Source organism: Dryobates pubescens, chromosome 20, assembly GCF_014839835.1.
Source record: "Dryobates pubescens isolate bDryPub1 chromosome 20, bDryPub1.pri, whole genome shotgun sequence".
NCBI classification, from domain to species: Eukaryota; Metazoa; Chordata; class Aves; order Piciformes; family Picidae; genus Dryobates; species Dryobates pubescens.
This window is the reverse complement of record NC_071631.1, coordinates 3,935,842-3,948,010: the sequence shown is the minus strand read 5'-3', so window position 1 is coordinate 3,948,010 and position 12,169 is coordinate 3,935,842. Positions and strand designations below refer to the sequence as shown.

The following is a 12,169-nucleotide window of genomic DNA, read 5'->3' as shown; positions in this document are numbered from 1 at the left end:
AGTAATTCTCTCCAACCTCCCACAGTGGTAGTCAGATTGCATTTAATCCATCACTGAATGTTCCCGAAGGCTGGGATCTGGCACCGCGCTCCACACGGAGCTGCGGCTTGCCCAGCACTGTGCCGGCACCGCCGCTCACTGCCTGGCCTCCTCCCACCTGGGGCACCTCTCACCTGCTTGCCGCTGCCTGCAACCCGGGGTGATGCACCCCAGACCCTTGGCACAGCCCGGTACAGCTCTGCCAGCCAGCTCAGCAAGCACCCCGGCGCGCCCCGGCGCATGCAGCCGGTGGGGCTCGGCCTCTCCTGCGGTGGGGATGCTGTGGCACGTGGATGCCAGCACAATGGGGCTCTGCTCCCAGCTGCCAGCCCAGTCCCTGGCCCCCTCCCAGCCCCACGGCAGATTTTCCTGACGAGCACCACGGGCTGGTTTTCAGAGCACAATTATCCATCCTGTGGAAACATGGAAAGGAGATTCCAGCGCACGAGGCTGATTCGATTACGTCCGTGACCCACCGAAATTAAGTTAAGGCATTTTGCAGCCCTAGATTGAATTATTTCTCCTTCTCTTTCATTCCTCTGGGGTGGAGCAGCAGAGTGGCTGGGATGGGGCTTTGTGTGGAGGGAGCAAACCTGGGACCCTGTGAGCAGCTTCTGGGTGCAGCAGTGCCCATGATGGTGCTGCTGTGGTGCTGGGGTCCTTGCCAGCTCACTCCCAGCAACTGGCAAGGTGAGTTCAATGCCAGTCTGCCAGATAGCATCCCTTGCACCCCTGGGAGGCCGGGGCCACCGTGGAGCCCTGGCACAGCAGGCGGGTACAGAGCTGCCAGAGGTTAGAAGCAACAGAGCTGCTAAATCCCACTGTAAGCCCAGCTTCCCTCTCCCGCCAGGAAGCAGAGCCCTCAGCAGTGGCTCAGCACAGCTGCTGTGCCCAGGCTGAACCATGGCCCATGACAAGTTGTTTCCTGATATGTGCTGTGTCCCAGGACAAGCCATGCCCGGGGATGAGCTGTGTCCTGGGTGCCAGTGTGACCAGCAACTGTGGCTGCATGTGCCCCCACAGCCATGCTCATCTCCAGTGCCCCACATGTGCCATGGCACCACTGAGACATGGCCAAGCACGAAGCAAATGCCCTCAGAGGGAACGAGCTGGTGCATGGCTAGGTAGGGCAAGGGTGGCATAGCCAGGCTGCCTCCCAGGCTAAATGCTTGCAATGGAGCAGACATGCAGGGCATGGAGGAGCAAGGTGGTGCAGGGGTGATGGCAAGTGGGGAGGCCGTCGTGGAGAGAGGCTGCAGGCGTTGGTTTGCTGTGTGGGACAGAGGAATGTCTGTGCTGGCCGATGAGGCTGCGAGTAGAGGAAATGCTTTGCCCGTGAGAGCTCTGCTTAAATGAGACGAGGCTGGTTTGCTTCTGCTGGCACCATCATGCTGATGGAGCCCCCTCCATGCTGTGCTTGCTCCTGGGCTCCCCAGCACCACGGGCTGCAGGTGTGATGAGGATGAGGGCAGGAGTGCTGGCACTGCCAGGGCATGGCTGGTGTCAGAGTGGTTTGTGGCCAGCAGCTGATCCCCACACAGCAGGTGACGGTGCACCGTGGTTCAGCCACGACCAGGAGCAGGAGCTGCTTTGCCTTGGCTTGCGACAGGGACCAGCCAAGGGTGGACCCCCAGCCCTGCCTGCTTGGAGCAGGGAGGGGAGCCCAGCCCCAGAGCACATCAGCATTCCTGGGAGCAGGGTCCGGCCCGCGGCCGCTCGCCCAGGGAAGGCATTGAGGGGGGATTAGGCGTCTGCTGCCCCCCCCCGCTCCAGCGCTTAATACAGAAAACAAACACCCTTGTGCACCCCGGCGGCTCGGTCCAGACGGGCTTTCTCCGTGCCCGTTGCCTCAGCAACCCTAATCTGCCTCCCGGGGCACACCGGGGCCCTGTACCCGCCCCCCCGGCTTGGCGAGGCCGGGTAGGACATGGCGAGGATCCCACGGCTGCGGCAATGCCGGCGGTGGCCTGGCTGTGCCAGGCACGCGGCTGCCAGCAGGACGTCGAATCTCTGCCACCTCACAACGGGCTGCAGGTGGTGGCCGGGCAAAGATGGAGGTGGGGGCTATGGGCATCCTGCTCCCCCTGGACTGGGGCATGACTTGAACCTGCTGAGCCAAGAGGCAGCAGGACCTGACTGCACCAGCACCGCATTGCTCTCTTTTCCCTCTCAGGGCAGCAGGATTTCTGGGGGTGTGAAGACAACAGCAGAGTAGGGGCAGAACCTCCTGCTCCCTGTGCCTGCAAAGGGAACATTCATTCATCCATCCATCCATCCATCCATCCATCCATCCATCCATCCATCCATCTTTCTTTCCTTGTCTTTGTTTTCTTTCTTTCCTCTCTTTTCTTACTTTTCATTCTTTTATTTCCATTCTTTTCTTTCTTTTCTTAGCAAGCTGCTCCAGCCCTGGGCTGCCAACCAGGCCAATGAGTGGAAAGGCAGTGCCAGATGCAGCCAGCACCCAGTGCTGGGATCTCAACAGGCGGAGGAGGGGCTCTTTTCCCACCGCTGCTGGCACCAACATCCCACAGGCACTGGGCATCCTTGGTCCGCAGAAGCATCAGGCTCTGTGCCGTGCCCATGGGCCCCAAGTCTCCCTCATGAGGAAAAGGCCAAGTGCCCACAGCTCCCACCCTGGGAGGCGGGAGGGAGGAGCGCTTTTAAAGTGATTTATTCTGAACGGAGGGGGAAACGGAGGAGAAGAGCCGCCGGGCTGCGACCTGCGGGGGAGGGGGAAAGGAAAAAAAGTTTAAAAAACAAAAGAAGGAAAATGAAAAATAAATTATAAACCATCGGCTAGCCCAGCCCGGCCCGGCCCGACCCGACCCTGCCCCGCTCCGCTCCGCACCTCCCGGCCCCGCTCCTCTCCGCACCGCCCCGCCGGGCTCCGCTCCGCCCCGCACCGGCCCGCTCCGCCCCGCCGCGGGGGTGCCCGACCCGTCCGTCCCGTCCGTCCCGGCCCGTCCCGGCTGCTCCCCTCCAGCCCGTGCCCGCTTGAGCCGCGCTCCGCCAAGGTAAGTGCCCCGCCGGTCTCGGGTCCTCGGTTCCCGCCGCTCGGTCCTCGGTGCTCACCTGAGCGGCCCCCGCGGATCCCGGCGGGCTCGCACGGTAGAAAATCTCTTGGATTTCTCAGTCACGAGTCCCTGTAGCTCTGATTGCTTTTCCCCATGCAGAGAAGAATATAGGAAGGGTTCTTTCAAGCGCCTCTCTCCAGGAGAGCTCCGAGCCTCCCCTGCTTCTCTTGGTTCCTTATTCCCTCTTCTCATCCCTTCTTTTTCCCTCTTCCCATCCCTTCTTTCCCCCCTCTTCTCATCCCTTCTTTTACCCCGATCCGCTTTCCTCCTGCGCCTTTCCCAACAACCTCTACCCCGAGGCTTTGCCGTGCTCAGGGAGCAGACAGACCGAGCCGTACCCCAACGGTCAGCCCTTCCTTTCTGCTCTTAGGAAAAACGATTGTGAGAACAAAAGTGTTTGGGAAAGTTCTGTGACCTTTGGGATTGCTGCTGCTCAATGCCCTGGTCCCACCAGGAGATCAATCTCCCTCCCATGGCTCCCAACATCTGCAGCCAACGGTTCTTGGGTACTGGCAGGATCAGGTCACTGAGGCTCCTTCCTCGAACACCTTGGGAAATGCAAGGTGCTGATTTTCATTTGTCTGTTTTTAAGAGCATTGCTCTTAATCGTCTCCTGACCTACCAGGTTCCCTGGCTTTGAATGTCCCCAAGAAGCCAGGAGCCATCCCCCCTGTGTGGTAGCCCCAGGCAAGGCAATAACCCACCGGAGATCTTTCCTCATCTATGGGCAGCTTTGCTATAGGGAACATGTTTAATAAATCATAAGGCCGGTGAATTCCTGGGATTTTTATTGCTTCTGTAAAAATGCACTTTTGATCCGTCTGCAAGGGACACTGGGAAACAAAGCTGTTCCTTTCCCAGCCTGATCCCCTGAATTTAGGGCACTGGGGTGGTGGTTGTGACCCCCTTGGGCAGGGGCAGTGGGAGATGAGGGCTCCCAGGGCCATCCCCGGCTGTGCTCAGCTCTTCTGCCTTTGCTCTTTGCGGTGCTCATAGCCCTGTCCTGGCTTCCCTTGAGCTGCTGGGGCTGGAGACGCAATGCCAGGGGAAAGATCCCAGCTGGAAACCCAGCGAGGCTGTGCCAGGCTTCCAGTTACATTTTTCCTCCTCGCCCTATTGCCCAAGGGGAAAAGAAGCAGCAAAACCCAAACTGCTGAAAAATGGGAGAGAGATTCTTGCAGGGGGAGACTCCCTGTTTCCATCAGCCAAGGTGACCTGGTCCCCCCTCAGCAGCCGGCCACTGGGTTGCCCTGTTCGGGCAGAGGAATGGAAATAAAATTATTTCCTTTATTGGTTTGTTGCAGCCTGAAATTTGGGATTTAAGGGTGGGAGACGAGACGAAACGTGAAAGGCACATGGAGGCACGAACCTGGGAGCTGTCAGGAGCTTGTGGGGATTTGGGAAAACGTGAGTGTTGTGGTTAGAGGAGCTGGCGATGGGTCGAAGTGGGTGGTGGAGGGTGCCCAGCTCTGCCCAGCTGCCATGCAGAAGCAGAGGTCCGGGGACGGGGATTTGTCCCCTCTCCTGCCATCTCTTTGTTTTAGGCTGCACAGAGCCCGGGCGCAGCAGCAGAGCAGGGGAGGGAGCTTTGCTCTGTACAGGGAAGCATTTAAATTCTTTACAGTGATTCATATATTCCATTCATATGAAACACAGCCCTGCCGAGTGTGAATGGGGGCTGCTGGGGGATTTTTTTTAAAGGCAATAAGCCCTAGAAGTGTCAAAAGTTATTCACACCTTGGTGAAATCAAGGATATTTCTGTCCGTGGCTCTTGGCAGGGGCTCAGCACAGCTCGCCTTGTGCTGGGGTTTCGGTTTCCCGCTTGGATGCGGTGCAGGGGGAGCACAGGGGCAGCCCTCTCGCTCCCATTGCCCAGCTCTCAAAGTGTTTCTCTGTGCTTTCTCAGCTGTCACGAGGGGCATGGCATGGCCTGAGCCCAGGGGCTGTGGGACAGACCCCAGCATTTGGCTCCAGAGGGGTTTGGACCCAGAAAGGCCCCAGTGCTGGGAAGCAGCTCAGTGATCTGTGTCTGGGTGAGATGCTGCCCATGGGGCTACCACTCGTGGGGCCATCACCAAGGCTGTGATCAAAGACACAGGCAGGTTGTCCCCATTGTAGAAGAGCCCTGCCCAGTCTGCCCCCCAATTCCCAGGAGTCAGCCCAGTAAAGGCAGGAGTCTTTCCATAGCTGGCACAAGTGGATGCTCTCCATCAGCTGCTCCATGGTGGCTGTGCCCATTTCAGTGCCAAGAAATTCCTTTTGGGCTTTGCCTTTTGGGATGTTGCCTGAGGTGGTCAGGCTGGAACCTTGGCAAGAAACTCTGGGGGTCAGATATGATCCTGGGGCCACTGACCTGCTCAGGACAGGGGGCTGCCAAGTCTCTGTGGGGAAGCACTAACGTGGGGGGAAACATATGGAGCGGCTGGAGGCAGAGAGGGGCTGGGTCATTGCCTGACTGCCAGGATGCAGGGCCAGCACTCATGGGGGGCTCTGGCCCCCACCAGCCACTCAGGGATGCTTTGAGCTGCTGTAAATCCTGTCAGAAGGAACCGGGAGGACAGTTTTATGGCTGCTGGGGAGGCAGATTAGCAGGGTGTTGTTTTCAGAGCTGATCCATCACGGGATGCGGGCGCTGCGTGGTGCATCTGAGCACTTGGCTGCTGGGCAGGCTCTCGTCTGAAGGTTGAGATGAAACTGCCTGGTTTTAATGTTCTGTCTGCTCCTGGGATCTGTGATGTGAGGGATCTGTGATGACAAAACCACCTCTGCAGGCCCCATGGCCTTCCAGCGGCAGGGCTACTCATGAGCTGGGAATGGCAGATCGAGAGGATTTGGGCAATGGCACCTGCAAAAGGCATTAACCTTGGTGGGGAGGGTGTGTGGGGCTGGTTCCTTCCCATCCTCACACCCTCCCTCTGTCATTTGCTCCTATTCCAGCTTGTCCACAGCCTGGGAAGGAGCAGAGTTTCCATTTCCCTGCGCTACAGAAAAATGTCTGTGACAATAAAGCTGAGGAGTTCAGGAGGGGGAGGGATAAAAAGACACCAAATTGCATTTGTCTTCCCCTAGTTTCTCTCTCCCAGCTCCTACCCTGCGCATGCACTGGGCTGTGAGCCTCCATACTGCCCCATGTTCTCAGTCACTGGCTAATTAGAGAGGTTAATTAGCTGTCTTAGCAAAGGTGTAGAGGGGCACTGACTGGCACCTACTCCCTCCTTTGTACCCAGGGATTCTCTGTCCTGGGCATTCTGGGGAGAGAGGTTGGATGCTGCTGGAGACTGTGTCCTGCAGCCATCCTGAGGGAGCAGAGCTCTCAGGGGCATGTGAAGCTAGGAGTGATGGCCCACAGTGCTGGCAATGCCCTGCCCCACTGGCAGTGCCCCACACCACTGACTCCCCCAGGCTCTCCCCTGCCGGTCAGGGCTCAGCTGCTTCCCCTGCGTTGGCGATTTGGACGCCGACACAGACACAATAAACCACTTTTCCTCTTCCCCTTGTCACTGGAGCCGTTCCTGAGTCACATCCCTGCCTTCCTGGCCTCTTCCCCAGGGCCGGCTGCTCTTGGCTGCCTGACCCTGCCAACTTCAAAGCGATGGGATCCAATCCGGCCGGGAAGGGCTCTCCTGAGGCTGGCTGGATGGCAGTGCACCGGGAAACATCTGCACAGGGTCAGAGGGGCCATCAGGATGCTCTGCTTTGCAGAGTCCAACTCACCCACTGGCATTCTTCAGCTGCTCCCAAGATGCTGCAGAAGCTGGACCCTTTGCCAGGGCTACCTTCTGCCCTGTCCCCCCCGTGTCCTTGGAGGAGCATCCCAGCAGGGACTTCAAAGCTCCCACTGGCTGCTGCATCCCTGCAAAGCTCCCAAGCTTGGCCAGGGTGCTGCAGGTGCGATATGGGTGCTGTCAAAAATGAATTTGGGAGACAAGAAGAGCCAAAGGTGGCTACATGAGGGTTCCTGCTGTAGTCTCAGCCCCTTGATTCAGAGCTCTCCTATAGCCCCCGGCCCTGGTGTCAGCCGAGTTCACAGAGCAGAGCTGCACATGACAGGCAGAAACTGCAGCCAAAATCTGCAGAGCAGCCGGGTCCTGTCTCCAAGACCTTCCCTGGGGCCGAGCCCGTCCTGCTGCCCCATCTGGAGATGTTTGTCCTCAGAGGCTCTTCCAGGCGCCTCTGTGCAGGACAGGGCTTGGCAAGAAGCAGTCAGGGAGGGTGACAATGATCTTGGTGTCCACCTGCTGTGGATGTGGAGAGGCAGAGGTGAGGGCTTTCCCTGCTTGGATATTTTGCCCCAAATAACGGAGTCCCCACTTCTTGCTCTGAAATGCAGAGCTCACAGCACAAGCTTTGCCTTCCCCAGGCAGGATGCGGCTGCAGGAATCCCCCAGACCGGGAGACTTGTTGAAACTTGCTGCTCACCCGAGTGGCCCAGCAGTGCCAGACCCCTGGGACCTCGCAGCGCTGCCCACGCTGCCCTGCAGAACTCCCTGGCCGTCGCCGAGAGCCTCTTTATTGTTCTTGCCGAGGGTTTTGTTTCACTGCTGCCTTCCAAGTTCCCAGGGATCTAAATTCTAAAGCAGGGTCTTGTAAAGAGCCCTGTCCAGATGGATGGGATGATATTGCTGGTATCAGATGAGATCTATCCCCTGTCTTTATCCACAGACAATGCAGCAGTGGGAGCAAACAAGGATACAGCCTTTCTTCAGAGGCACATTAGCCAAATAAGAGCCTTTGCTTTGTGCTGTACCGAAACCCAAGACCCTGCAGCCAGACCACCTTGTGCAGCTGCCCTGATCCTCACAGCCCTAGGAGGATTTACCCCTTTTGCCACAACCCCCCCGTGCCCCATGCCCATGCTGCAGGCAGGGCAGGGCAGAGGGGTCCTGCCCAGCACATCATGAAAGTGTTTCCTGGCTGTTGGGGGTCGTGTCAGTGTCCCTGGGGCTGGGCAGCTCACTGTGATGCTGCAGGGATGGAGCAGGGCTCAGGGCTCTTCTGCTCTGGGGTAAAGAGAGAGAAGCATAGGAATTATTTTGGTTGGAAAAGGCCTCTAAGGTCATCAGATCTAACCACTGACCCAACACCACCATGACCACTAAACCATGTCCCAAAATGCCATGTCCACACCTTCTCAAACGCCTCCAGGGATGGTGACTCCAATGAACCTGACACCTGCAGAAGGTGGAAGGTGCTTTGGTTGTGTCCCACCTTTAAGGAAGAGCTGAGACCCCAAGATCAGGACTTTCTGGAGCAACTGCATCCCCCTGTGCACAGGTCCTGCAGGGATGCTCAAACCCTGTGGCCAACTCACCTGCTTTCAGCTTTCATTACATGTCCTAAAATTCAGCCCAGGTTTGTTTTAAGAAGTTACTGGAGGCTGAGAGAGCCTGGGATTGATTTATGGCTTCCCATCAAAATCATGTGGTTTTACCACAAAACTTGGAAGCTCTGGCTGCATTTTTCCTTTGGAGATTTTGGCTTTGCTCCAGGCTTGGCTCTGAGGGATGAGAGTGTGAATCCAGGGTGTGCATCAGGGCTGGAGCACTGGGTGAGAGGAGATATGGATCACTGCAAAGGGGATATTTCATGTCAGGACAACACAGCCATCTTTTTCAGGGAAGCACTGATAAAGAGCTGGGAAGCTTGGCACAGAAGGGAGCTGCAGCAGCTCTTTTGCTTTCCATGTAGCTTGAACTTCAACACTTGCCACTTATCACCCTTGCATCCTGCTCTCTGCTCAGCATGTTCTCCGTGTCAGCAGCCGAGAGGAATGTGCCCCCCTCCTCAGGCCCAGGGAGGCTGGGAAGCCCTGCTGCAACCCTTGGTGCTCTGCTGGTGCCCACCAGGGTTAAATGTGTGGGCTTGTGCCAGAGAAGCAGATTTCCAGCCTCAAACATGCATTGTCAATGGCTGCAGGAAGGTATTTCTCAGCTTCTCTGGTGCCAGGCAGCCAGCGGACAGAAACAAGCTGCTTTTTATTGCTATTTCTTCATATTTCCTGATATTGCCAGCCTGGCACTCACAACCCACGGGCAGGTCCCCAAAGGTCCTGGGTTTGGATTACAGCAGTGATACTTTTGTCTTTTCTTTGCCTTTAATTTCAGATGCTTTGGGCCCCAAAGGGCTTGGGCTGACGGGCAGAGACTGCGGCCCCCCTTGGGGAGAGCAGCCCAGGCATCCAGAGCAGCCCACAAGCTGGGCCAGTGAGGGTGGCGTGGGGACATGCCCGGGCACCTTGGACACAGCTGGGGCTGCCCATCCCCTTGGCTATGGTGGCATGAGAGTCCTGGAGCCCAGCAACCTCTGTGTGCCCACGGATCTCTGAGGGTCACCCTGGGGCAGTCTCAGCTGCCAGCTCGTGGGTGATGCCTGAGCAATGAAGATGATGCTTTGTGCTTCCTAAACACAAGGTCAGGGTGCCCATGAGCTGCTCCAGCCCTGAGCAAGTGCCACATCCTGCCGACCATCCCTGGGCGCAGGGGCTGGTGGGACAGCAGAGACTCGCTTTGGGGCTTGGGGAGTTTTGTGGGCTTTAATTAGTGGCTTTTTTAAAGGAAAGCTGAAAGGAAGAGCTGGGCAGTGACCCTGTCCATGCCAAACACTATGCCATGCTGTGCTGTGCCAGCTGGGAAGCACCAGCTCACACGGCACAGCCCTGGTGCCAGATGCTCAAGGTTTCAGCGCTGCTGCACCAGCCAGGGCATGTTTGATGTATCTGGGCACATCCACTGATGCTTTTTTTTTCCCCATTGCACCTTCTCCTGCAGCTGTTTCTTAAAGACCAAATATGATGGTATGGCCAAACGTCAGCTCTGAGCTCAGACCCCAGCGCACCTGGAGGTGTTCAGGGCCAGGTTGGACAGGATCTTGAGCAACCTGGTCTAGTGGAAGGTGTCCCTGCCCATGGTGTGGGGGCATTGAACTCGATGATCTTTAAGGCTCCTTCCAACCCAAACCACTCTGTGATTCTAAGCAGAACTATACAAGAGGGCTGTAATTATTTTATACCAAGCCCAGCATTTTCCTCCCCCCAGGGGAAGGGCAATCGAGCAAACAAGAGCAGGCCCGTGCCAGCCTGTGCCCAGGCAGCACTTTGATGAAATCTTGGGTTTGTAAGAATTAATTTCATTTAAAACATTCTTCTCGTTTCTCATAAAGCACAGCAAATCCGCGCTGCTTAGGGCAGGAATGTGGCCAGGGCGCCGCCGGGCAGGCGGCAAATGACCTGCAGCAGAGGAGCTGTGACAGTCAGGTCGCCCCTGGTCACCCCTCGGCTTGCTCCAGGCATCCAGCTGGGGAGAAGGAGATGCCAAAGGGCCCATCTTGGATGCAGCCAGGCTTTGGCAGCCCTGTCCCGTCCTGCTCTACCTGGCAGGACATGGCAGTTCAGGTGTGGTTGTCTCCAAGGGTCAGCCCAGTGCCAGCATGCTGCAGGGTCATGGCAGCCTGTCTGGGTGAGGCAGGATGTCACAAATCTCTGTTTCCAAGAATCATGGAATTGTTTTGGTTGGAGAAGACCTCTAAGACCATCAATTCCAACCATCAACCCAACACCACTAAACCATGTCCCAAAGTGCCTTGTCCACAAGTTTCTTGAGCACCTCCAGGGCTGGTGACTCTGCCACCTCCCTGGGTAACTTATTCCAATGCCTGTCCCCTGGCTGGTGGCAACTGGTCCAGGGATGAAACCTCAGCTGGAGTTCAAGCAGCCTTGTTTAGGTGACAGGTTGCGAAGAATTCAAATGAGTTTTGGGGCTGGAGGCTGGAGAGGTGCTCCCAGATGAGGACTGGCAGCTGGCACTGCTGCCCTGCATGTCAAAGTATGAAGACCAGGCTGTAAGAGAAGCAAACCTCTGTCCACCTCATTGCTGGGCTGCTGGAGAGATGGCAGGAGGCCCCTTTCCAATGGCAAGACCCCTGTGGGGCCAGCTGCTGAGGAGCCCTTGGCAGGGATGGAGTTTGCTCGCTGGGGTCAGGGAACAGCCCCAAATCCCACTACTCTGGAGGGCAGCCCCACTGGGAAGAGCTTTCTCTCTTCCTCCATCAGCCACTTCCCCCTCTTGCAGCCTCCCAGGACAGGACCCAGATGGGCACCTCCTGTAAGGTGTCCTTCTAGGATGCAAATGGAGGGGTCATGACCTCGGGCACTTCCCTGGTGACCCCGAATGTCTGGCCACAAGCACATGCATGGGATGTGCCCAGGGGATTTGGAAACCAGCTGATGGCTCTGGCTGGCTGCTCCTGCTGCTGGGCTGGGATCGCTCCCTGCTGTGCTCGCCGGCGTTCCCAGAGGCTCGCTGGCTGTAAATCTGCCTCCCGCCTGGCTGGTGGGCTCCAAGCCTGCTGGAGAGCTGAGAGTGAGGAGCAGGAGGAGGATTAGAGGCATTAGCAGGTGTCAAACCTCATCTTTCATCCCGCTGCTGGGAAGCCTGTGGCTTGCTCTTCCCTGCTCCTGTGTAAGCTGTGCTGGATCTGGGGCTGCCCTGTTCCTCTGCATGTTTGCTGCTTGACCCCAGGAGATGGGGGCTGCACCGGCACAGTGGGGGCTGTACCATTGCAGGGCAGCCACCCTGAGCCCAGAGCCCTCCACACACCGCCCACCCTTTTTTCTGTGGTGCCCAGAGACATGACAAGGGGTAATGAGCACAAACCTGAACATCAGAAGTTCCATCTAAACATGAGGAGAAAATTCTTTAATTTAAGGGTGATGGAGAACTGGATCAGGCTGCCCAGACAGGTGGTGGAGTCTTCACCTCTGGAGACATTCAAAACCCACCTGGACATGTTCCTGTGTGACCTTCTTTAGGTGGGCCAGCCTTGGCAGAGAGGTTGGACTCCAGAGCTCCCTTCCTACCCCTACTGTTCTGTGATTCTGTGCAAATATCTTCAAGATGATCAAATCCAACCATTCCCTAACTCTGCCAAGCCTGGTGCTAAAACCACGTCCCTCAGCACCACTTAGTTTTGGTGGCTGGATGAGGCTTCTGAGAAGGAGAGGTCAGCAGCTCTCTGGCAGGGCACAGCTGAACATCTGGGGCTGGTGGGCATGCCC

At 57.2% G+C, this 12,169-nt stretch overlaps 1 protein-coding gene across 1 annotated transcript in view; it reads left to right on the top strand.

Annotated features, from left to right (window-relative positions):
* The first annotated feature begins 2,863 nt into the window (after nt 1–2,863).
* The window catches only part of COL8A2 (collagen type VIII alpha 2 chain), a 30,298-nt gene continuing 20,992 nt past the window's right edge, over nt 2,864–12,169 (top strand). Inside the window, exon 1 of the mRNA XM_054170944.1 lies at nt 2,864–3,056. The gene's annotated coding sequence lies outside the window, so the exon portion shown is untranslated. The remainder of the gene's footprint in view (nt 3,057–12,169) is intronic.